At 41.2% G+C, this 27,597-nt stretch overlaps 2 long non-coding RNA genes across 2 annotated transcripts; one reads left to right on the top strand and one right to left on the bottom strand.

Annotated features, from left to right (window-relative positions):
- Positions 1-2,196: 2,196 nt before the first annotated feature.
- On the top strand, positions 2,197-7,253 carry LOC124879511. The gene is made up of 3 exons (XR_007041042.1): positions 2,197-5,813; positions 6,146-6,264; positions 6,345-7,253. It is a non-coding gene; the product is annotated as an uncharacterized LOC124879511 (long non-coding RNA).
- A 13,475-nt stretch (positions 7,254-20,728) lies between these two features.
- Positions 20,729-24,391, bottom strand: LOC124879512. The gene is made up of 4 exons (XR_007041043.1): positions 24,110-24,391; positions 21,290-21,322; positions 21,034-21,109; positions 20,729-20,965 (listed from the first exon to the last, which is right to left on the bottom strand). It is a non-coding gene; the product is annotated as an uncharacterized LOC124879512 (long non-coding RNA).
- Between the last annotated feature and the right edge of the window lie 3,206 nt (positions 24,392-27,597).

The raw sequence follows: 27,597 nt of genomic DNA, 5'->3' as shown, positions 1-27,597 counted from the left end.
TTTATTAAATGCTGAAGAATATCTTGTCATATTGTGCAGTGTTTATGGGTATGCAAAAGTTAATACAGGTGAGTGCAAAAACAGAAACACAAACAGGTGCAGATCATGACACACATGATTAAACAAAAAAATAATTGTAATATATTCAGAAACATGAAACCTAAGGACTTTTGTTCATGTGAGAACAAGGTGAAAATATTATATTAAGAAAACAGTTGCAGGTTTTAGAGAACATACTATATTAATTTATGGACATTGTTTTCCATGAGTTGTGTTCTTAGAGCTAGCTATATCCAGAAACATGACTGAAACTTTTAAAGAAGATCTTCAGCATTCTGTCTGACCATTCCCAGTGGCCCTCTCACCAAAGTGAACTCCGGCATCCACTCAGCAACGTCAGAAACACCTGGTTCCCTCCATTGCTGCATGACACAGTTTGTAATGACTTGTTTTTCAAGAGTGGGTTCTCCGGGGGCCTTGAATGTAGTAACAGAGGGCAAAACCAAAGACTGTGGTGAGATTACAACCAATCAGACTTAACCTACCAGCTGCGCCAAAGGTTGACATGTTTAAAATAACTGCTATCTTGTTGTTTACACCTTTCTCATGTTAAAGTAATCACCTTTAAAAACTTCTCTGTGCCTCATTAATGATTTATCTGATTTGTCAGAAAAAGCAAATAAGGTTTATTTCTGCATCTTAGACATCTTATTATTCTTTCCAAAAAAGCATATAATTAGTATAAATGATAGACAATAAATTTAAAAAGAAATACTTTTTTAAAATACAGTAAAAAAAGTTGACTTCTTTGTTGCTTTGTGAGAAGATTCCATGCAAATGGCCAAAGTAGGCATTACAAAGACTTTATCAACAGATAATGCTTTTCAGTTAGCTATAGTGATTTATATCAACATATTTCATTAGGTGTAGTCACTTGTGTATGCATGTTCATGTGTGTTCTCCTGTTTTAATGTGTTTCCAGTCTATCGCCTGTGTTATGAGGCTCGTTAGCAACCCGATACCGTGCCTGTCCCAGTGGAAGCCTCCTCACTGGGGGAATGACTGCATCAGCGTCTGCACCGCCAGACTGTGTAGTGAGGACCATGTGTTGACTCCCATTGACTTCCATTGATTTTCAGTCATTTTCAACCCTTTCTATGCCCTAACCCTGACAATAACACACACACACACACACACACACACACACACACACACACACACACACACACACACACATATTAAAAGAGCCAAAAACAGCTCTCCATCATCTCCAGCTTATGACATTCTTTAAAATATGCTAGTTAGTTCATCTGCAAGGGAGAGGTAAGTTAGTGTGAGACAGAATGCATAATAAGCACGGCTCCTGCTGTAGTTCATGCAAATGGAAGCCTGACATGTCAGAAGCTTGATGGATTTGTTCTGACAGACACGATGACAGCCAGGTGACAGCAACTTAAAAACCTGCACTCCCTCACACTCTGCCTCTCTCCCACCTTGACTATTTCTACAACCAAGTTATATTAATGCACCTCTATACAGTTTTCAAAAATATCTTTTTTGCATCATTAGCTGCCTTCATTTTTCAGAGGTTAGCAGACAGGAAGTGGGGTGGAGAGAGGGTGAAGGCATGCAGCAAAGGTCATCTGAGCCAGGAGTTGAACCAGTGCCGGTTATATATGTATGTATATATATATCAGTGGCGGATACTGGTCTTTCAAGGAGGGGAAGCTCAATTTCAAGATCGCTGATTTCGCTGTCAATCAAAAAGGGATTCAGCCTCAGACAGATCATCCAATCATCATGCAGAACCTGGGCGTCCAGGCCAGCCACTGCCCCATAGACCCCCAGAGACGCTGAGCATCCGATGGGCGGGACAAAGCCCAGCATTTTTGCTTCGCTATTGAACTCACTGTTTAAAGCACTGTGAAGCTGCGGGATGAGTGAGAGGAAAGCCTCGTCGTTACCAGTGATAAGAAGCTGATTCTGAACAAAAGTTGAGTGCGTTGTAGCACATATTTAGTCAATGATATGTACACACAACAGTATATATTTGACCACTTATTTTTTGACATTTTAGGGGAAGCTGAGTTTCCCTTGCAATCGCCACTGATATATTTATATATACATATGCATTTGTGGTTTGAGTTCCTCAAACTACAAATGTACCTTCCTAACAAATGTGGTGTCATTTTCAAGAAAAATATACAGGCTTTCCACTGGTATAGAATCTCATACTAAGAAGCACTGTGACAAGTAAATATTCAAGTATACACAAATTTCCTCATTTCTGTGCTAGGTTTATATTGTTACATGATACTGAAACACACCTGTGAGATAATCAGAAATATTAAGCAGTGGTAGACAACAGAGAAACCAGGAATTAATCAAGTTTCAGTGGCCATGTAACTCCACGTAGCTCCCAGAGTGCTGCTGGTAAGGGCTGAAAGGACTTCCTGCTGGTGAGTATGTTTTAGTGGGCTCGCTGCTGTGGTTTATTACAGCAGAATCTCCCCAGGGATTCAGCTGATGGCAAACATCAAAGCTTCGCCTGCCATATTAGAACAGCAACGATGTGGGTGGAGGTCATCTCCAATGAATTCCGCCTCATATATGGGACAAACGCCTGCAGCACGTCGCTTGGATGCTCATTATCAATTCATGGAGCATTTGAAGACACACAGTCTCTCTGTAAATTCTATTTTTTCACTGTCTTTTAAGAGAGCTCATTTTTTTAGCCTGAATTTTGACAATTCAAACTTCCGCTCAATGACAAGCTTCGAGTCCCACGCTGGAAAAAGGTCCCATGTGTTTGAAGCATCTAGGCCGCTCCATCTTTTTGATCAGCAGCTCGGCTGTGAATTGTGCAGATCAGAAAGTGGATCAGAGGCTCCCTGGGGACTGCCATTTATGCCTGCCACAAGCACAAGATAGAAAACGTAATTAAGAGTTTGTTAAGATGCCCAAATTCCTTCTCATTTCCATCCGCCTCCCATCCCTCCTTCTCCTGCTCCCAGTAGCTCTGATCTCGCCTCAGATTAAAACTCTCTTTCCTCGAGAATACAGAGCTACGGAGCCAAAGAGGGGAGCCGCATCTCGAGCCACACAGGCTGATTATCTTAAAGAGTAATTAGCAAGTGTGACAGTGCTCTGTGTCGACATGATGGAGATGGATTATTTTGACTGTGGTGTACACAGGCTCCTTTGAAAAGCATAAGAAAGAGGAGTGCATGTGCTGCATGTGTGTTAATTATCAGTGTCACTCAATCTTTATGTATGTCTTAACGTGCTTGATAGTAATTACTGTTCATGTATGTGTATGTATCATTGTCATTCAGGCAGTCAGCAAGCAACTTCAAACCTCCGCAAGGCAGCAATTATCCCCTCAACAATATGCAGCTTGGGCTTAGTACACTCTGTGTGAGATTTGATGCTGAATGCTAATTCATCTAGAGGTTGATTGTTACTTCTGTGGGGGGAGGACAAGATTGGAAAAACACTTGCCTTTTCCGCTACTGGGTCCATTAGTATGAGAATAATTCATTTTTTATTAGCATTACTGGTGACAGTAACAGGGAAAAAATCTAAAGCAATGGATGTAAAGCTAGATGAGGTGCTTAGAAAATGCTTTGTTTTCCTTCCTCCCTTGAACCTGTTGGACACATTGGAAAAAGATAAAGTTATTAAAGTAATTTCAAATATAATGATGTAAGGAAATGTGGAGGGATATCACAATCAGGAGCTTTTGTCATTTAAAAAGGACCCGTTCGCCAAGTCTCAAGGCTATGCATCATTAAAATCAGTGTCATGTACATCAGGAAAATAACACTGCATCCCATCAGTAGGCTATTACATGGCCTATGCTAGGACTTTGTGTAATACCACCAGTGACCAGTGATGTTCAAGATTCTGTAGTCTCTTTTATCCATTTTTGATAACATCCAGAGATATATTATTTTAGGTCACTAATAAGGTTGTTAGGAAAATGCTTAACCTCTCTGTAACAGTATTGCAAGCTGTGGTTTTCTTTAACATAATTATTAGTGGTGTCAAAATTGGTTTGCTGAGTGTGATGACAAAAATCGGATGTAGACTTCCTCACAGTTTCCTCACAGACTCAATGATTAAAAAAAGGCTTCATTAGGACCCCAAGCCTATACCTGGGAGAAAGAAGACTACTTCCAACCAAATTTATGAAGTAGTCACATTAGATTCTTGGCAAAATAACATGCCAGTGAAGGCAAGCACCTCTAAGCTACCTAGGCTTCTCACAAGTCAACGACTGCAGCATTTAGCATCCTGCAACAATTCCTGATTACAGAAATGGAGTTTATATAATGGTGCAACACAGTGACAGTAGCAGTTTTGGTTATATGGAAGGACTGCATGCATTACCCACTACTTCACAATTACTTACTAACCTGGGATTTTAATTGCCTTCCTAGTGGCTCAAATGTGTAGTAGCACTGGTTTACCTGTAATCTCACCCCATCTCAGTCTTGATACAAGTCACACTGAGACAGCAAGAGGGTGTTTCAGACCTGGTGTGAAGGTTTCTGTGAAGGCAGCTGACTGGAACTTTTATGTATGGCAGGGAACCTGTATATTAACCAAGGAACATTTTCAGTGAGCTTATAACCATGAGAGTAATTTAAATGGAAGAATTATTAAAGAAGGTATGTGACTCAGTAATCGGGTAGACTCTTTAGTGCTGTCTGGCTTCTAGCCACTCTCTTTAGCCTCAGGGACATTTTCTTGTAGAACTCATGCTGACATGCCAAAACAACAACAACAACAAAAAAAACAGATCAATGAAAATGAGCGAGTGTGAGAAAGAAAAAAAGAGTGTTGAACGAAAGGAGCTCAGATTAACAAGTACAGCATTAGAACGTTCTACATATTTTAAAGGCACAAGCCTCACCTTAAACATGGGTGTAAATATGCTGTTATTTACTTTTGTATTCAAAACTGTTAAATTAGTAAAACAAAGAAATTGTGAAATTAATATTTTAAAACAACTTTACAGGTAAATATTTTATACTGGATATTTCTTTATTATTGTTTTGTCATGGCTGGTGTGGTGGAGAAGCCCAGAATGCAGATGAGTAGGAAGCTTCCTAATGTATAAGAAGATTTAATAAATTAAACTCACTCCAGCAGGTGGTGGCAAAAACAGGCTTAGCATGAACAGGACAGACTTGGCAATACAGGCTTTGCATGACCAGAGTGATCACAGAGTGAATGTTTCCATGAGGAGTAAACAGAACAAAGGTGTATATATGGAGCATGGTAAAGGTGAACCGAGAAGACTGACTACATGATGCAGGTGGACTGAATGAAGCTGATTGCTATGATTGACAGAGACAGGGAGAAGCTAAACATAACTGGGCAAAACAGAGATCCAAAGATACAAAACTGATTGGGAAAACATGATGTACAGAACATGAACAAGACTAAGAAACTAAAGCCCAGCCAGAAAAACACAAGCAAGACCCAAAAACGTAAACTGGAAATAAGAATAACTAAAACCCAAACAAAAACCATAACACCCTCAAATCATGACATGTTTATACTAGTTGATAATGTAGTTTTTGAATATCCTCTCTGCACCAGTCACAGCTTTATTCCCTTATTAGTTATGTACAGTGGCTTTAAGAGTTTACACACTCCTGGTAAAGTGCAATTTTTTTGCTGTCAAGAATCCAGATGTGTGCTGTCTGTATTTTGCTTCTGTGTTCCGGAGAGAGGTTCCATTGGTGGACGGAGCTGAGCTGCTGCGGTGGTCACACCGGTGGTCACACCTGCAATTCATCAGAGTAAGTCCCATCTCCAAGAAACCTAATAGAACTGTTTGTTTTTGTCACTTTTTGGTTTTCCAGCTTGTAAAATCTTCAAAAGAAATTGCAGACAGCAAAACTGTGTTGTCTTTGTCAGTGAAAACCTGCCAAAATCATCCCGGACAGCTGTTGCTCATACTGTTGTAAACACATTCTTAGGCCACATTCTGTTATGGAGAAATATACTTTTCTTTTTAAAAGCATGAAAAATGTGGCAAAGAATTGTTTTGCTAACCCTTAGCCCTGCACTGAGCTGATACTGTCAAGAATCCAGGTGTATGTTGTCTGTATTTTGCTTCTGTCTTCCGGAGAGAGGTTCTGTTGGTGGGCGGAGCTGAGCTGCTGGGGTGATCGCACCTCCATTTCATCGGGCTTGTCATTGGAGTTTAAGAGGAGCTGGCTGACGGGCATTTGACTGTCAACTCTAGTGGTACCTCTAGCCCTCCTTGTGACCTCTTTGATTACAAACTGTGTTTTTTGAGAAACCTAACCCTGATCTTCTCCTGGAAGGTTCCTGGTTCTTCTCCTAGATGAAGTTCAAGTACTCTGGCTCAGTTCAGCAGAACAATAACCTCCTGGATCTCTGTTTTCACGTCCGGCACACCCAAGCCTAGTCGTCAGCTCCTTCCTCAGGAAAGACCTGTCCGCCCTCCAATGAATTAATCCTCACCCTGCTGCTCAGACAGCCAGCATGGACTCCATTATCTCCCCCTAGCCTGGATCATCACCTTCATTAATAAGCCCAACAACCAGACTCATTCTTATCATTCACACCACTGTTCAACCTACTCACCAATTTTGTCTCCTTCCTCCACTGGCTTGCCATACCTGAACCAGATCAGAATCTACTATATATACATATAAAATATAAAATAAAGAAGAGATACTGAATTTGAATCAAAGGTATTTGCTGCTATGCAGATATCTCTGATGTTGAAGCTCTTGCTTGTCATCTCATGATCCACACCTTGATGCGCCACAGCTTGATGCCAGTCTGGATGAAAAATGTTTAACCCAAATCCTAGACATTTTAGCTCACACATCCATGTCTTGCATGCAAAAACAATCAGAAATGGCTAAGAAGCTTTGAAAGATGTCTTATGTTTTTTGAACCAAAGAACAGATTTCCATTCATAACAAAGTCATCTCAATTTTCCAGACTGAAAAAAATTTATTCTGGTTCGTATAAATATTGTTCAATTCATCCATCCTTCCCACTGATCCTGGAAGGGTAGTGGGGGGTTGGCCACTAAGTCCAGCAGTCATTAAGAGGAGGGGTACAGCTCGGACAGGTCTGTCTAATTTATGATGATCAATAAACCATGGACTAATAAATTATGTCTGAACATTCAGTCTCCCAAAAGTTTTTCATCGGTATAAGAGACATTTTGGTTTCAGTGTACCGAACAACAGACGGTTCGTAAAGAAAGCAGAGGTGATTAAATACTGCTTGTACAAATGAAAAGGAGAGGCAGGACAAAAAGAGGCATGCTGTCCCACAAAGGCCAACCAGTGTGAGTACTGTTCAGCCTGGTAAGCTGCAAAGGGAAACAAAACCATCCACCAGCAAAGCCAATTTTATATGTCCCCCAATGTGTCATCTGAAATCAAAGAGATGCGTTCTAACATGGTGTTATTAAAAGACAGAAGTGTCCCAAATTAGAGACATGATTCCAAAGAACACTATGGCACTGCCAAAGCAACCCGCACAAAGTTCAGAACAAGTGTCTACTGCCAGTCCAGTGTTCTCATCTGCAGAACAGTCCTTCAGGTCTATGTCACCAATGTTGCCATTTTACCCCTAGCAGCACCCAGAATTGCTACAGGAGTGCAGGCCTCTGTATGGTCCAGGACGGATGAGAGAGACCACACAATTTCAACAAAGGTTTGCTCCACACCGATATTACCAAAAACCATGCCCACAACCCAGATGCTTTGCTTTTGTTCAAGCCAATGAGGAATATTGTCAGCATTGCTTCAAATGTGGGAGTACTTAGCATTTCAGGGCAGGTTGTAGAGCAGAAAAAACAGCACACTCTACACTTAGGGGACCTTTAAACTAAGTAGGGTTGCCTCAGTGGGACACGGGGCAGCTAAAGCTAATCTTAAGTCCCATTTCTGTGTGAACTGTGAAAAAAAGGGAGTGAAGAAGGAATTAAAATGCTGTTCAAGTTGTAAAACTGCACTTTATTGCTCAAGAACGTGTCAGAAAACGCATTGGCCTGCTCACAAAATTGACTGCAAGCCACATTCATGTTCAGGTGTTAGACAACAGGTCAGACAGCCATGTGAACGATCTGAGTCTAAAAAGATCAAAGCCACTGGTAAAGATCAAACTGTAAGAGAATTAGTAGGGAAAAAATGTCTTATTGAGTGCTGCCTGAATGGACAGAATATTCAAGCACTCTGGGGCACAGGTTCACAAATGTGTGCTATAGATGAGATCTGGAAAGAAGACCACCTACCTGAACTGCAGGTACTGAACTGAGATGTTACTGAGCTAGTGGACCCTCTAGACCAGTGGTCCCCAACCTTTATATCACCGCGGACCGGTCATCGCTTGATATTTTTACTGCGGCCCGGGGTGTGGGGGGTTGAACCGTCATGTTGGTGTGCCTGCTGAGACTAGCTGGGAGAATGACGGCTCGGGCTTAGTATCGCCCAAATCCCCGCTAATGTTTGAAACATGTCCAATATGCCTCTGTTCACACGCCGTCCCGACAAATCCAATTTGGCTTTAAATGCAACTACCTTATCTGCCAACTTGAAAACAGTTGTCATTTTTCCTTGAAGTGACAGATTGAGTTCGTTTAGCTGGTTGAATATGTTGCACAGGTAAGCCAGTTTTGCGACCCATTGCTCGTTACTGAAATGTCCAGCCAGCGGTAACTTCTTTTCTGAGAGAAAACTTTGCAGCGGCTCTTGTAATTCAAACACTGGCCAGTGATTTCCCTCAGGATAACCATCTTATTTCTGTTTATAGGAGAAGCCTTCTGTGCTCTGTGTCCATCTCCTCACAAAGTTGCTCAAACAGGTGCAAGTTAAGGGCCTGTGCTTTGATGTGATTAATAATTTTAACAATATCATTCAATATGCTGTTCAATTCTGGTGGCATTTTTCGGCTTGCCAGCATTTTCCTGTGAATGATACAATGTGTAGATTCACATTCTTGTGCAACTTTCTTAATCCGAGCAGTTAAACCAGACACTCCTACGGTCAAGGCAGCAGCTCCGTCTGTGCATATACCGACACAAGAGGACCATTTCAGTTTTCCTGATATATAACCATCCAGCGACTTCAACAGTTCTGTGGCGGTGGTGTAGGTTGGCAACGATACTGCACATACCATATCCTGATGCACATCCTCCTGATAAAGATATCGCACATACACAAGTAGAATTGCCTTGTTTTCAACATCTGTAGATTCGTCAACCTGGAGGGCGTACCACGATGATGTACTAATCTTCTCCAACAATTGTGTCTCAATGTCTTCTGCTATTTCTTCAATGCGCCGAGTCACGGTGCTAGCCGACAGAGGCACCCGTGCGATCTTTTTAACAGCAGCCTCTCCTAGAAGTTCACAGCAGATGTCTTCAGTAGAGGGCAATATTTTCACCAATAGTGAATGGCTTTTTAGGCTTAGCAATACGGTTAGCCACCAAGTACGATGTTCTCAGTGCATTTGCATTTACTGATGTGGTGGCCCTCAGTAATTTCTTCAGTCCATCGTGTTCCTGTTTTTTTTTTCTTTTAAAATACTCCAGGGGCTTGTCTTTTAATCCAGGGTGCTTGGTCTCCAAGTGGCGAAGCAGTTTTGAAGGCTTCATTGCCTCATTCGCGAGCCGGTCGCCGCATATTATGCAGAGCGGGCTTGGTATGTGGGAATCACCTACTGGGATAAATCCATATTTCAAGTAGGACTCCAGGTATTGTCTGTTAAAATCTTTCTTTTTCTTGGAAGTGGGCTCTTCTCCTGTCTCTTCACTGTGCCTTTTCCCCTTCACAAAGAAACTTCCCAAAGACATCTGTTCCTTAGTCATTTTGCTAGCTTGTGGGTTCAATGTAGGCGCGAAAGACGTAACTGAGAGGTTTTTCAACATAAAAGATTGTTCTGACTCAGATAATACACAAAACGGAAATATTTAATTATTTCTTGTGCGGCCCGGTACCAATTGATCCACGGTCCGGGGAATGGGGACCACTGCTCTAGACCCATTACATATTGAAGCAGCTAATGGTCCTGACATGCCATACACTGGCTGGCTGGAAGTCTCTTTCAAGCTGACTGCCATGGACGACGAGCTGCTAATACCTGTGCTTGTGTTGAAAGGCAACCAACAGCAACGTCCAATTATTGGCTTCAATGTAATTGAACATCTCGTGCAGAACAGCCAGGAAAGCCAATTTAATTATGGATACATGGACAAACTTGTCACCGCAGCGAGAACTGCATTCCCTCATCTGAGAAATAACAAAGCAAAAGCCTTTTTTCTGCTGTCAGCTGGTCAAACATGTGAAGACCGTGTGAGGACAGTCAGGAGGAAAGTCAGTGTGCCGAAACACAGCGTTATCCAGATTGAGTGTCATATTTAGGCTCCACAGTTTAGGGAGGATAAAGCTCAGCTTTTTGAGCCTCTTGTGAACCCACAGTTGCCTGAAGGACTAGAATTCTGTGATACCCTTGTGTCAGTTAAGACAAAAACAGCCACAAAGCTTGTTGTAAGTGTTAAAAACCACCAACTATGATATTATACTTCCAGGCCGAACAGTCATTGGAGCTGTGCAGTCTGTAACGTCTGTGTACTCAGCTGACTTATTCAACACAACCCAACAACCAACAAGTACATCTATCAATCAATCACATCCAGGCCCAGAAAACCAGTGAAAGTGCCCCTGAAGATGCACCGTGGGATCCCCCCGTTGATTTGACCCACCTGGATGAGGATCAGAGAAAAATAGTAAGTCAGATGTTAAGGGAAGAATCAGAGTCTTTCTCAAAGTCTGATGAAGATATTGGTTGCATACCAGAGTTGCAAATGAACATTTTACAGAAGGATGCTGAACCATTATCAAAAACATACTGTTCTGTGTCAAAATCCTTGTACAAAGAAATGAAAGACTATCTGCAGGATCTCATAGTGCAAGGGTGGGTTGAAAAATCCACATCATCTTACTCCTCGCCTGTTGTGTGCATCAGGAAGAAAGATGGCACCCTGGGTTTATGTATCGATTATAGAGAGCTCAACTAAAAATCACATCTTGACTTTCACCCAATTCCTAGAGTCCAAGATATAATGGATAACCTGAGAGGAAACACCTTCTTTTCATTTCTGGACCAGGGAAAACCATATCAGCAGGAATTCATGGACAGAGATAGCAGGCATTTAACTGCCTTTGTGACTCCCTGGGGTCTGTATGAATGGATACAAATCCCATTTGGCCCGATGAATGCACCCACAGCATTCCAGCGCTGCATGGAGCAATGTTTAGCAGATCTAAGGGATGACATGTGTGTACCATATCTTGATGACATTCTGGTGTTTAGCAGAACATTTGCAAATCATGTCAGCCATGTCCGAGCAGGGCTGCAGAGCCTGAGGCAGCATGGGATCAAGTTAAAACCTAAAAAGTGTGACCTGTTTAAAGCTGAGGATCGTGTCTGTTGAAGGTAACAGGATTGACCCAGCTGAGACTGCTGCTGTAAGAGCCCTAAAGCATAAACATCCTGCAAATGTTGGTGAGTTGAGAGCAATTCTTGGACTTTTGAGCTATTGCAGGCAATGTATAAAGGACTTCTCATGCATTGCTAGTCCCTTATATGACCTGCTAAAAACACCTACAGGAACTGAGATATTACAGAGCAAAAAGAGGTGGCCAGCAAAAAGTAGCAACAGAGTTGTCCCATCCACCACAGTCCTTCAGTGGACTGAAAAGCACCAGTTAACATTGGAACAACTCATTGATTGCCTTGTCAACCCCCCAGTTCTTGGCTTTCCAGACTTCTCGCAGCCATTTGTCCTTCACACGGATGCATCCAATCTCGGACTGGGTGCTGTATTGTACCAGCGGCAGAATGGAAAGCCTGTGATTGCCTATTAACTGCTGCAGGAAAAAATGATCATTTACATTCTGGGAAGTTGCAGTTTCTCGCCCATAAATGGGCGATAACAGAGAAATTCAGAGACTATCTATATTATGCCCCGTTCTTTACAGTCTATAGTGACAACAACCCACTCACATATGTGTTGTCATCTGCCAAATTAAACGCAACAGGATGCCGTTGGGTTGCAGAGTTGGGAGATTTCCATTTTTCCGTGAGATATAGACCTGGAAAGGAAAATATTGACACAGATAGTCTATCCAGAATGCCTTTAGATGTGGAATCTTTTATGAAGGAGTGTTCAGAGGAAATGCCATGTGATGTCATTGGGGCAACTACAGAAGCTGTGAAACATCAGGACAAGTCCAGTGTGTTATGGTAAATGTGTGTCTCAGCATCATCTGCAGATATGACTTTTGACATGCCTATCATCCAATTGACACCAGAACAGATCCAGAATGACCAAAGAAATGATCCGGTTCTGGGACCAGTGATCCAGTTCAAACTAATCGAAAGCAAGCCAGCAGGTCCACGACTCAAGCAACTTAGTCCCCAGGTGAGAGCACAGTACATGTTGCATCACTGAATCCAAGCAATGCACATTTTCATTGTCTGATGAGCTAGCCCCTCCCTCCTACTTCCCTATTTCTAAGGGGATTGCTCAATCCAGCTCTCCATCCAATGGGTCCAGACTTCCCTAAACCTGAAAGATCTTACTAAACAGGTTTATTGAAAGTTCTGTTTAAGCTGGTGTCGGGAAATGACACGCCTAAGCCCTAACAGACTGCATCCAAAAGTCTCGCCCTTCTTCAAATGGTGGTTTGGACGACTGAGAAGCCCACAGCAGTCATCCACTCCTCGACAGTCACTTCTGTTAACAGCTGCTCGTTCCCTCATATTACAACTGCTCTTGGTATATGGGTTAGGTTTATTTTAGTGACTCAGCATGAGGCCCAAAGGCGCTGTTTTAACTAATTTGGCTAAGGCAACCTATACAAATCTCTTAGAACTGTTGTAATTATGAATCTGAAAATATTATTTAATATTTAATATTAATATTTAAATATTTTATCAAATAATATTTCGGTCTGTTAAGGGTTGTCCTGTGAATACCAGCCCAGTAAGGCGATGGTATTAGGACAAAATAGAAAGGTGTGAGACGAGCTCTGATATTATTGAACAGCATAAACTCTGCACATATATGGAATGAATTCACACAATTTCTTAAAATACAAGAATTTATTAATACAAATAAGTCAACTCAAAGTCAAACATATTTCAATCAACAAACTCTTTACTATGCTAAAACAATCCAACTAAACTACCAAGCAGAATTAAAGAATAATGAAGACTAACGGACTATGTACAATATAAACAAGTTGATTAAAGATTATTGAAAATTATGACTAAAAGAGTGATGCAACATTACCATGCAATGTTTATGTTGGAGAACCAAGGATTATCTTGAAGAATCTGGAAGTGAAGTTAAGTTAGTCTTGGAACTAACTTAGGCAATAATCAGCAACATCTAGACAACCCTTCACAATGCAAGATCAGATAAAATATAATTTTAATTAAATAATGTTTTAAACTATATCAATGTGGCTAATATTACATTCAGGTTTAAATATTGCAGTTATTTATGTTAAACCTCGAGCTATCTAACAAGCTTTATATCTTTATATTGTGGGGCAGCAAAGTGCGAGGTTCACAGTTCTAGACACCTGGGGCCTCATGTACAAAAGTGTGCACAGCTTTTATATTAAACGTTTGCGGTACAGAGAATATGTGAAACTTGCAGCACACAAAAAAAGTCAGATGTAAGCAACTGTGCGTAGACATGCCACCACACACGTAGCCTTAATACATCACAATTTGCTGTGAATTTGGCATAGCTGCATGTGGCGCTTGAACCGCCTGGTCCCCTCCCATAAATACATATGCAAAGTAGTACAAATAGGAATAGAGAGACTTTATCTACACACCACGAGGGATGTTTGTAGTCAATTACAGCAAACCAACAACTAGAGCGACTCAAACCTCATTGAAAATAAAATGTTTGTTGGCTGGAATCCAATTAGTTCTGCAATGTCAGCATCAATTCCAAAAGGCGCCATGGGCTATGGGTGGGGCTGCACGGTAGCGCAGTTGGTAGCACTGTTGCCTTGCAGCACAAAGGTCCTGAGTTCAACTCCCAGCTGGGGCTCTTTCTGCATGGAGTTTGCATGTTGGTGCATGTTGGTGCATGTGTGGATGTCACCGGTACTCCAGCTTCCTCCTACAGTCCAAATACATGCCTGTTAGGTTAATTGGTCTCCCTAAATTGCCCTTTTGTGTGTGCATGGTTTTTTGTGTGTTGCCCTGCGATGGACTGGCGTGTACCCGCCTCCCACCCATAGACTGCTGGAGATAGGCAACAGCTTCCCCGCGACCCACTATGGAAGAAGTGGTAGAAAATGACTTGACTGACCTGCTATGGGTGGACCAAATCATGATCAGTTAATAAACTACCAGGCAGCAGATGATTCAAATAAACCATGGAGCAGAATTATCTCTCCCACCAGAATTGTTTTACAATACGATTTTAAAGAATGCACCAATTATGGGAAACAGAAAATATGTTGGATTCAACATAGGTTCAATATAGGAAGCTCAGGTTAGAGATGAGCGGTTAGGGAGAAATAAAGGCTAGACAACAATTTCTCCAGCTCCTGTACTATTTCCAGATCATTAGGAAAATACACACAAATTAATTATAAAGAAATGTAAGCTTTATGTTCAGAAATAGTCTCCTTACTTTTAGGAATCTCATGTAAGAGTCAAATGACAATAACTTTTGTGTTTCCTAAAAAACAAATTATGGAAATTCCTACATTTCCTGGACAATATTTAAGAATACAGGTTAGATGAATTTGAGTGTGCCATGTTTCTCAAAGTCTTCTGACCCACATGCAGAATCACACTCTGAGACTCAGAGTTAAAGAAGAGTTATTATAAAAGTCTGTTGAGTCTGGGAAAACTAGAATATAATTAGAGGAAGCAGGTTTGACGGGACAGATCATTGGCATCATTGCAAGAAAAACAAACAGCTTGCTGTTCGTTGCCAAAGAAAAGAATTCACGGAGAGGTCAAGATCCTGGCAATGACTCAGATTATAACAAACAACAAGAAAAGTTATCATAACTATGCAGATGACACACAGCAAACATTACAATGTCACCAGGTGACTATGAACATATTAAAGCATTGGTTAGATGCATAGAACAAATCAATATGTGGATGTGCCATTCATTTTCTTTAGTTGACTAAAAACAAAACTGAAGTAATTATTTTTGGGCCAAAGAAGAAGTGTTTAAGAGTCAGCACACAGCTTCAAGTACAACAAGCTAGAAAACACAGATTAGGCCAGAAATCTGGGTGTAGTGACCTTCAGAGCCACATAAAGACAATCACTAATGCCTGGTTCACACTTCAAGATTTTTAAATTCTTGGCTGATTTTCAAAACCCAAGAGACCCCACTGGTGATGAAAAAAATCATAGATATAACAGGTTTCGTCCTACAGTGTCTGGTGTCCAGCTACACAGCGAGTACACCGCACCACACACAAACAGATTTCATTCACAAACATTTAGATGTCAGATGGGAAATCTCGCAAACCCTCTCGAGATCAAATGTGAGTTCAGAGTAAATCCTTTCCATTTTTTTTCCTCACCTCGCTTTTTGATTGGCTGTACATCACATTCAACAGGCTGCATGCCCGTTTGTCCTTGGGGAACACCTCACACGGTAGGATATCAGGCCAAGAAAATGCAACATGTTGTATATCCTTGATTTGATGTTCGAGCAGTCCCGCCGTCCTTCAGAGCAGACTAGATCACTCTTAATACACCACACACAGCAGGAATATCTCATAAGATTGCCTTAAGAGCCATCACTTCCCTTCCACCTGTGTGTCACAAGAAGTCAGGTGAAGATGCAACTGGAGAGACTAAATTGGAAGAAGGCTGCAGGTCCAGATCGTGTCAGCCCTAGAGTCCTGAAGGGCTGTGCAGAGCAGCTCTGTGGGATTCTGCAGCACCTCTTTAACCTTAGCCTGGCCCAGAAGAAGGTTCCAGTGTTGTGCAAGACCTCCTGTCTTGTTCCGGTATCAAAGAAAACTCACCCATCAGTCCTCAATGATTATAGACCTGTTGCCCTGACATCCCACATCATGAAGGTCATTGAGAGACTCCTGTTGGCCCACCTGAGTAAGCAAACAATAAACTATCCAGATCCCCTTCAGTTTGCTTATCGCTGTGGAGTTGGAGTTGAAGATGCCATCATACACGTGCTTCATCAAACCCACTGTCACCTGGACAAAGCCAGCAGCACTGTGAGGATCATGTTCTTTGATTTCTCCAGTGCATTTAACACAATTCAACCTGATTTGCTTTGTCAGAAACTCCAGAAGACTCAGATGGAGGCCTCAATGATCTCAAAGACTACCTGACAAACTGAGACTGAAGGGTTTTGTGTCTAACCAGGTAGTCAGCAGCACAGGAGCACCACAGGGGACTGTACTCTCACCATTCCTTTTCAGTCTGTACACCTCAGACTTCCAGTACAAGACAGACTCCTGTCATCTGCAAAATAAATATCTTGGTGCTCACCTGGACAACAGACTGGATTGGAGATGCAACAGTGAAGCCGTCTACAAGAAGGGACAGAGCAGACTGTACTTCTTGAGGAAGCTTAGGTCCTTCGGTGTTTGCAGCATGATGCTGTATATCTTCCATAAGTCTGTTGTGGAGAGTGTGATCTCTTCTGCCATCATCTGCTGGGGTAGCAGCATCAGAGCCAGGGATTAAGAAAGCTCAACAAGCTGATAAAGAAGGCTGGCTCTGTTCTGGGGACTCCTCTGGAACCTCTGGATATCATTGTGTAAAGAAGGATTCTTCATAAAATGAAGAACATTATGGAGAACGCTGAGCATCCTCTTCATGAGACTGTCCTACAACAACAGAGTGTCTTCAGTCCAAGGCTTCTTAAGATCTGCTGTAAGACGGAACGCTACAGGAGATCCTTCCTGCCCACAGCCATCAGCATCTGCAACGGCTCTTTGAAGAAACCTACATAATGAGATACAACAGCATTTAATTTCCCTTTGGGATTAACAAAGTATTTTTGAATGGAATTGAATTTGAATCCCGATAATCACAGCATGTCTGATGGGGAAGATCAGGTCAAAAGTCGGAAAAAAACTCCTGCTGTGTGAACCAAGCATAAGTCGACCTTCTATTCCCAGAAGACAATTTCCAGTTTTAAAGCACTGATGTCCAAACAAAATCTTGAACAACTCATCCATGTATTTATCTTTAGTTGAATTGAATACTACAACAGTGTCTTCACAGGTCTGCCTAAATAATCAAGCAGACAGCTGCAGCTGATCCATAACGCTGCTGCCACGTCCTCACTAAAACTAACAAAGTAGAGCAGATCTCCCCAGTTCTAAAGTCCTCACACTGGCTTCCTGCATCTCAGAGAAAAAACGTTAACTTCTGGGTCAAGTCTGCTCTGCATCCTCAGAATCAGAACCAAACCTGGAGAAGTATCACTCAGTTCTTATGACCTGGATTTCCAGAAAACTGCAAAAATGCTGAAACCCTGAGTTCTTTTAAATCAAGGTCAAAACCCCATTTGTTGGAGTTTCCTTTGACTGTTAAACATCATTAGTTTCAACCTGTAGACCAACATTTTTTTTTTTACTTTCATTTAATAGGCTAATGTAGGCTATGTACCAATGCTATGTACATTTTTCCTATGAACCACTGAACAAACAACAATGGGGACATAACTACAACATCAAGGACCAAATCTGAGCAGAAAGGAACATTTTTAAAACTTAGAACAAGTTAAGGGTCTCTGAACAATTTTGTTTAGCCTTACAAACTTTAACCAAATGGCACCTTATTCTAGTAAAAGGTTTTTGAATGCTCTTTGTTAATATCGTGTGATACTGTTAAATGTTGAAACCTATTCAGTGGCTATTTGGTTTATGAGTTATTGACACTAAGAGCTTATTCATAAAGAGGTAAACAAAAATTTATTTTCTAAACATTTTCATAGGAGTTTCAGTTAAAAGTATCTTGCTACTCTCTCTTTCGTGTGGTTTTCTTTTATTTGCCATCAACCCCTTTCATTAAACTAGAAACTGATCCACAATAACATGAAGTCACCTGCTAATCTTTAAGAGTAAGACTAGTTCTCCTAGTAACTGCTCTCAGCGTCCTTACCTCTTCCTCCACTCCCCTCATCTGCCTGTCCACCCTCCATCTCTTCTCCACTCACTAGCTCTTTCCCAGAAGGAAGAAAGGATGAAACATCACCGAACCATTAAACACCAGAGACCTGTCAACCTCAGCTATGTGAAAAGGCTCACCTTCTCCTTGTTGTAAATATGAATCTGAGAATATTATTTAATATTAATATTTTAATATTAATATTTTACCAAATAATATTCCGGTCTGTTAAGGATTGTCCTGTGAATACCAGCCCCATTAAGGTGATGGTATTAGGACAGAATAGAAAGGTGTGAGACGAGCTCTGACATTATTGAACAGCATAAACTCTGCACATATATGAAATGAATTCACACAATTTCTTAAAATACAAGAATTTATTAACAAAAATAAGTCAACTTAAAGTCAAACATATTTCAATCAACAAACTCTTTACTATGCTAAAACAATCCAACTAAACTACCAAGCAGAATTAAAGAATAATAAAGACTAATAGGCTATGTACAATATAAACAAGTTGATTAAAGATGATTGAGAACCATGACCAAAAAGAGTGATGCAACATTACCATGCAATGTTTATGTTTGAGAACCAAGGATTATCTTGAAGAATCTGGAAGTGAAGTTAAGTTAGTTTTGGAACTAACTTAGAAAATAATCAGCAACCTTTAGACAACCCTTCACAATGCAAGATCAGATTAAATATTATTTTAATAAAATTATGTTTTAAATAATGATCTGCTGAATAAAACCAACCTCCTGGATGACTAATTCTCAACGGTGTCTAATTAACTGCCTTTATTTATTAAAATAATATTTGAAGAAATATTATTGAGTATTTTGGAAAAGAGCCAAATCTTTCTGGAGAAATGGGGCTAAATGGTGTTTACTTAGTTATCAACTCTAGTAAATGATGTTCAGGGACTATTATTCACTAGCTTGAAAACTAACAACCTTTCTGTTGACTAGCCTTAATGCTAGCACACGGGTTCTTACCGGCTGGCCGTTGGGCTAACAAAGAAGCTAGCTAAAGTGCTAAGCTAGAAGATAGTTTAGCGCCAGAATCAACACATACCTTTAAAATACCAGGGTTAAATGCATAAGCCCTGACGGCGCGTTATGAGCAATGTTCTGGTTAAAACCACCCTTTAAATAAAGTTTATCTTAGCTTTAAAACATACAAAGAACACGAACCGGCCTGGGTGCTACAGGTAGCATGCTAGCACCAAGATAGCCGAGTTCCACAAAACAAACTTCATAACATGAAAACGTTTAGATCATTTCATCCTAAACCAATCTGTTAATCTGCCCAAAACCCAACCTCTGAACCTGTTGAGGGAATGTTGTCCAAGGGCGAAGTTTGAAGAAGATATCCGTCGTGAACAAAGAGTTAGCTTCCCGCTAACTTCATCAGTTTCTTCCGATCCGAAGGTGCGTTTGTTCTGTGAACAAAGGTTAGCTTCCCGCTAACTTCCTCAGTTTCTCCCGATCAGAAGGTGACCAGCTGTTCGTTACCGTAAACACGGTTGCGGCCGTCGTCTTTCCTCCAGACTCGGCTTGTCGAAACAGCTTCTCCACCGGCTTCTCTTGGAACACCGTTTGCTTCTGTGGGGCCTCGAAGAGAAAATGTAAGCAACTCTTACACCTTAATTTCCCCGTTCATGAATGAAAATACCGGATACACAGACAGTATTTCATTCTACTTAACTTTTGCAAATGATCGGTCCTTGGATCCAGTTGAATTTATGTCCTTTTGCCAGCAAAAGACATTCAGCGCGCTGTGTTCCCTCCTGACCCGATGGTCATCGGTGTGGATGAGAAAGACTTGTGGAAAGGTGGGGCTTTTATTTGGGTATTGGCGCCACAGGAAGTCCGCAGTTACCCCCTTTCCTGGCTGTGCAGGAAGAAGGTTAATGCACTTTATTTTGAAAGGTTCCAGGAAAGTATGTACCGGAGTTTTAGTGTTGAAAACCCATGGCTCTGTGGTCCCAACATCCTTGAACTCCAGTCATTTCAGTATCAGAAAGCATCAAGCTGTAATATTAGCCTAATTCTCATCATCTCCTGCAACAAAGATTAACTACTTACCTCTCTTGCTAGTGCCATCCTGAAACCCAGTCTCAAAACCTGCTGAAGATTACTTGTGTACAACCTTTACAAAAAATACTTGAATATCTGTTGTTGGATTTATAATTGTTGCCAGCACCAGAGTCAAACAAAACCGTTGTTGCTGTGTCTCTGACAGTGGCGGACTTAGCTATTTTGGGGCCTCGGTCAAACCGTTGAAAATTGGCCCTCCCTGAAGTCTGCCGTAGTGTACCAGTAGGCCCTGAGGGGGAAAGATCCGGTAGGGTTGCCACAATATGTATACTGGAATTCTGTGAACCAGACATTATCAAATTCCTACTTTAATAATACACAGCTACTGAATAAAATACTTTGGAAAAACCTTTATTGTATTATTGATTATGATAAAAGTGAACACCACTAACTGTGTACAAGCTCATAATAACAAGGTAGAAGTGAACAATATAGTAAAAAAATAATATATTCCTAAATTAGCAGTTTTTAATTACTTTATATTACAATTCTTTTAGAGTCATGTTGGATACTCCTATGACAGAGCGGAGTTGGAGCACTGTGGAAAAGTCAGTGTGTTTGAGAGGTGGTAGAGGTGCAAATCGTAATGGTGGCCCATTGCAGATATGGACAGGAAACCAGACTGGATGAAAGGTGACGGACAGCAAGACGCCTGGCAAGAGAGACACTTGTATAAGCTGTAAAAGTTGTTTTAGCTGTAAATCTTGGAATTTGCCTTACCTTTCTAAATTGTCAATTCATAATGTTATTTACATAACATATGAATGTGAAGGTACAGGATAGTGAATAAATGGATCTACAATTATAAAATGTTCAAAAATGTAAAGATAAAAATCAAAGTCATTCAACATGATAGGAGTCATATAAAGCCATACATGTATGAGGGGATGGGAGGAATATACGGATATAGATAATGAGATTGGCAGATATTATTCATTTTGTTAATAGTTTAGTAAAGATAACAATTAGTACTTACTGGTCTTCTGTAATGTGTGGATAGAGAATGTAGCTGGATAAAAAAGACATAAAATTTGTTAATACTGGAGGAGATGACCTCACTATGCTTTACTGTGTTTTTACTGAATTAAGTGATCATATATATCCTCAACTGACTTCTATAAAAGAAGTCGTGTCTTCTGTCTTGTTTTACGGAAGAGAGAATCACATGACAACATGACAGGTTAACTGCAACATGTATAGAATAGTGATAATAATTTACTAATAAAATGTACTTTTTCCTGCTCTCTAGGCTCCCTGTTTCGGTCTCCTCCTTTATACCCCTTTCCCTGGAATATTAATATACTATTCTTTTCTATTCTCGATTTGAATTGAATGTCCTTTATTGTCTCGTAGCGGGACATTTTTGGCTATAAAGATGGCAAGGCAAAAAGGCAAATAGAAGCATACAGACATGGCAAAAACAATACAAATTAGAAAGCAAAGTCAAAAAGTTAGAATACACACGTGGACAAAATTGTTGGTACCCCTCGGTTAATGAAAGAAAAACCCACAATGGTCACAGAAATAACTTGAATCTGACAAAGATAACAATGAATATAAATTCTATGAAAATGAATACATGAAAGTCAGACATTGCTTTTCAAACATGCTTCAACAGAATTATTTTAAAAAATAAACTCATGAAACAGGCCTGGACAAAAATTAACTTAATATTTTTTGCACAACCTTTTGAGGCAATCGCTGCAATCAAACGATTCCTATAACTGTCAATGAGACTTCTGCACCTCTCAGCAGGTATTCTGGCCCACTCCTCATGAGCAAACTGCTCCAGTTGTCTCAGGTTTGAAGGGTGCCTTTTCCAGACGGCATGTTTCAGCTCCTTCCAAAGATGCTCAATAGGATTTAGTTCAGGGCTCATAGAAGGCGACATCAGAATAGTCCAATGTTTTTCCTCTTAGCCATTCTTGGGTGTTTTTAGCTGTGTTTTGGGTCATTATCCTGTTGCAAGACCCATGACCTGTGACTCAGGCCAAGCTTTCTGACTCTGGGCAACACATTTCTCTCTAGAATCCCTTGATAGTCTTGAGATTTAATTATACCCTGCACAGATTCAAGACACCCTGTGCCAGATGCATCAAAGCAGCCCCAGAACATAACAGAGCCTCCTCCATGTTTCACAGTAGGGACATCGTTCTTTTCTTCATATGCTTCATTTTTCAATCTGCGAACATAGAGCTGATGAGCCTTGCCAAAAAGTTCAGTTTTTGTCTCATCTGTCCATAGGACATTCTCCCAGAAGCTTTGTGGCTTGTCAACATGTAGTTTGGCAAATTCCAGTCTGGCTTTTTTATGATTTGTTTTCAACAATGGTGTTCTCCTTGGTCATCTCCCATTAAGTCCACTTTGTCTCAAACACCTTCGGATGGTGCGATCTGACACTGATGTTCCTTGAGCTTGAAGTTCACCTTTAGTCTCTTTTGAAGTTTTTCTGGGCTCTTTTGTTACCGTTCGTATTATCCGCCTCTTTGTTTTGTCATCAATTTTCCTCCTGCGGCCAAGTCCAAGGAGGTTGGCTACAGTCCCATGGATCTTAAATTTCTGAATAATATGTGCAACTGTAGTCACAGGAACATGAAGCTGCTTGAAGATGGTCTTATAAACTTTCCCTTTAACATGCTTGTCTATAATGTTCTTTCTGATCTCCTGAGACAACTCTTTCCTTTGCTTCCTCTGGTCCATGTTGAGTGTAGTACACACCATGTCACCAAACAGCACAGTGACTACCTGTAGCCCTATATATAGGCCCACTGACTGATTACAAGAATGTAGACACCTATGATGCTAATTAATGGACACACCTTGATTTAACATGTCCCTTTGGTCACACTATTTTCTGGTACCTTCATTTTTGTCCAGGCCTGTTTCGTGAGTTCATTGTTTTTAAATAATTCTGTTGAAGCATGTTTGAAAAGCAATGTCTGACTTTCATTTGTTCATTTTCATAGAATTTTTATTCATTGTTATCTTTGTCAGATTCAAGTTATTTCTGTGACCATTGAGGGTTTTTCTTTCATTAACCGAGGGGTACCAACAATTTTGTCCACGTGTGTAGATCCATATCAAAAGAAGAGAAGTATTGTGCAATTATTTGTTGTCCCTTCATTCCTCTTCCTCTCCTTTATTGTTTCCCCTATGCTCTTGTAACTGTCTGTTCCTCTTTTTCATGGCCCCTTTCAGATAGATGTTGTTTCTTGTTTATTTTTTGGCATTAATGATCAGTAATTGTCTATTCAGCTTTAATCATATAGCTGGCTGGCATTTACAGCAGATTTAAATTCTGTCACTTTTTATAGCAGGCTGGCACAGTTGATAGCACTAGTTGAATCTAACCCTGCATGCTTTGACCTCTGTAAACCTTTCTATTAGTGCATCCATGTCCATTGTTTGACTGACCTCATGTTCAATCCCAATAAGAGAAGGGGAAAACAGACTGTCCTGTAACATGGTGAATCTCAGGTATGTTTTAAGTCATTTAAACACTTAAAGGCTTCTCTCACAGGTAGGGGGAGAGGTCCTAGAGCTATAGATACAAGTGAAGCACATTCTGCTGATATAATTAATCTAACATCCCAAATGGTGATGGGATTTGTGGGGGGAATGATACCTTTCATGTTTTGATAGAGAAAAAATAAACATACCACTACAGTTTGTCTCAGCTGTATTCACTTTGCTGTCGATGTGGGTCCCTTTACCCAGAATTAATGCAGAAAATAATTCCCAAAACTCTCACATTTGTCTATGTGGTCTGCACTGTAACAACAACCATCAATCATACCTCATCATGTGAATCCTCCTCCTTGTATTGTTGTTCCTCGGCACTCACTTGTTCTTTCTTCAGCCAGTCCAGTTCCCTGCCCACACTTGCAATGGGCCTCTTGCTCAAGCACACTGCACTTCCTAGATTTTTTTATGTAACAAAAACAGAATAGCTCATTTTAGTATCACAAGAGGGGGGGAGCAGAAGTCGATCATGCATTTTGTCACATTTTTTGTTATTGGTTTGATTGTAAATTATAATCATTTTATCTCAAAGATGCATTATTAATGCTTGGGTATTGTTAGGGTGTCAGGCAACCAGCTGGGCCTCTTACTGGTTGGGGGCCCCAGGCGGTTGCCAACCTATATGATATGTGGTGATTGGCTGCAGTCTACTGTCGCTCCAGGAACTGTACACCTCCAGGACCCTGAAGCGGGCAGGGAAGATTCTGGCTGATCCCTCCCACCCCGGTCACAGACTCTTTGAGACTCTCCCCTCTGGCAGGAGGCTGCGGTCCATCCGGACCAAAACCTCACGCCACAAGAACAGTTTTTTCCCATCTGCCACCAGCCTGGTTAACAAAGCCCGGAAACCACCCTGACATTCCCCCTTTCCCCCACACCCCCCCTTTTTTTGCTGACAGGACACCTGTAACCTGTAACTCTATGCGTTACATTAACGCTCAGCTTGGACTCCTGCTTTACTTGCACAATGATCACCTGCACTGTTGTATTGCTCTTGCATCTTATACTGCTCTATATTTACTCTCACTCACTTAAAACTGTGCACTTATATTTATATTATATTGTAGATATGTTTGTACTGTTTAATTTGTACTGTATTGCACCGACTACGCCAAAACAAATTCCTTGTATGTCCAAAAACGTACTTGGCAATAAAGCTTTTCTGATTCTGATTCTGATTCTGATATGTCCGCATCTGGTCTCTGAGCCCTGACATCTTGTAGTTGTTGAATACGACAGCACTGGAGGAGAACGGTTCGTAGTAATTTAATTTGTTTCTTCTGAAATCGGTTAATTCTTGCATTTGTTTTCAACACATATTATTGGACAGTCATACTCATAGAGCTGTGTGCAGGTTGGTTGTGTCTGTGTAGGCATAGGGCCACAGCAGCAGTTCGTCAAGACTAATAACCTGGAGCATAAAGAGGAGCTGGAAACCAGAGAGACCCCAGATTGACTGCTCTTGTAGCGCAGTAATCAGGCCCACTGTTGTTTTGCGCTGTTGATTATCTAGTACCTGATCTAATCTGAATCTTTTCTTCACTCGAGCAGAAAACCTGTCCAGAAGGGCTTCCAGGGTTTCATGCTGGCTTCCTCATCTCTGGGAGTTCCACTACAGCCTTCTGGGTCCATCACTGTTAGTCTCTTCCATGTTCCTCAATCCTCCACCTCATCAGTCCACTGCTCTGCTGCCACCGCTCACCTACCTGTCTGTCCTTTGTGTGTGTCATATCTACAGAACTGTGTGTAGGTTGGTATATGAGAAACTAGATCCTACCTTAAACGTCCGAGTCCTGGGCTACAGTGGTCCGTTTTCTTGTTCCTAGTGTCTGTTTGGAGAAAATCTACCCGAATCCTTCTCCTTTCCTTTCCACTGTTCCTCTGGCTGCCCTCCTAGTAAGAGCTATCTGGATTCTTTCCATCAACCCCACTTCACTTGCATGCCTGTATGCAGATTTATTTTTCAAAGAGCCGTTGTAGATGCTGATGGCTGTGGGCAAGAAGGATCTCCTGTGGTGATCTGTCTTACAGCAGATCTTAGGAGGCCTCTGACTGAAGGCACTGTTGTACAACAGAAAGGGGGGTTGGCAAATTGCTTACTCAGGTGGGCCAACAGAAGTCTTTATAGAACCTTCATGATGTGGGATGTCAGGGCAACAGGTCTATAGTCATTGAGGACTGATGGGTGAGTTTCTCAGTACCAGTACAAGACAAGATGTCTTCCACAGCACTGGAACCTCTTTCTAGGCCAGGCTAAAGTTGAAGAGGTGCTGCAGAATCCCATGGAGCTGCTCTGCACAGGCCTTCAGACTCTTATCTTGACTTTCAGTTGCTTCTGTATTCTCCTTAATAATTCCCTGTCTCCCTATCTGAAGGCTCTTTTTTTCTTGTTAAGCAGGTCTTTCAGGTCACTGGTGATCCAGGGTTTGTTATTGGGGAAGCATCTCACCATTCTGGTGGGGATGGTGTTATCCACACAGAAGTTTATATAGAAGTTTATATAGTCGGTCACACATTCAGTCATGGCATTAATGTCCTCTCCATGTGGTTGGCCCAGTCTGTATCCTCAAAGCAACCTCGCAGGGCTTCTTCAGCTTTCTGTTACCATCTTCTTAGTTCTGTTTATTACAAGTTGCCTCTGAACAAGAGGCTTACAGATTGAGCTGAAAAAAACAAGATTGTGATCTGATTGGCCTAGAGGAGGTTTTGGTTTAGAGATGTATGAGTCCTTGATATTTGCATTAAACAAATCCAAAGTTTTGTTTTCTCTGGTAGAGAAATGTTTTAACAACATTGGAAATGTAGCAGAGAGTTAAGCATGGTTAAAATCACCAGTTTTGCAACAACAAAATTGCAAAACTGTAGCTTTGCTGTCATCCGCATGTGAGCTGATGACATCACCTGCAGTGTTGGCAACAACTGGTAAACTATTGCCAAAATAACACTGGTGAATCCTTTAGGTAAATAATATGAACAAAACGTACTGCTAACTGGTCAATATCTGGGCTGCAGAGATAATAATTCACAGTAACATGTCCTAGATTACACAATCTGTTGCTCACAAGGACTGCTATTCCACCTTCTTTGCATTTGCCGCTTTTCTTTAAATCTCTGTCTGCTCGTATGCTAAAAAACCTGGCAGAGAGACGCTGGAGTCAGGGATATGATCCTGAAGCCATGTCTAAGTAAAACACAATACTGCATTCCCAATATTCTGGCTGGGTAGGGCTTGGAGTTCATCCAACTTCTTTCCCAGCAATCCCACATTGCCCATCATAATCTGAACAGATGGTTTGAAGTTCCTCCTTCTCTCTCTTCTCTTTGCCCCTACTTTGCATCCACGGCGCCTCCTTTTCAACTCATCAGGGATTTGGGGTCGTAGCTGAGCTTTTGAGATGTTAATTAGCTGCTCCCAATTGTAAAAAAAACAACACATTTTTGTTACGGTTATGCATCATAACAAATGTACCAGCAAAAGTCCTTCCAGCTGCATATTATCCGACACCAGAGAGGACAACTTTTGCAGTACTAGTTGTCTTTATTTTTTACACATTTTTTGATAGTAGATAGACAGGAAACCTGGGCGGAGAGAGGGGAAGTCAGGCGGCAAATGTCGCCAGGGCTGTGCTTTGAACCTGGGACCGCCGCATCGAGGACTGACGCCTCAGTACATGGGCTGCGTGCTTAAACCCCTACACCAACAACAGCACCAAATAAATCCACATTAATCCACCACAAGTGGAATTATTGAAAAGCATATGT

The sequence above is a fragment of the Girardinichthys multiradiatus genome, chromosome 13, assembly GCF_021462225.1.
Source record: "Girardinichthys multiradiatus isolate DD_20200921_A chromosome 13, DD_fGirMul_XY1, whole genome shotgun sequence".
In the NCBI taxonomy this organism is placed as follows: Eukaryota; Metazoa; Chordata; class Actinopteri; order Cyprinodontiformes; family Goodeidae; genus Girardinichthys; species Girardinichthys multiradiatus.
The sequence above is the reverse complement of the archived record's forward strand: the minus strand, read 5'-3'. Positions and strand labels throughout refer to the sequence as shown.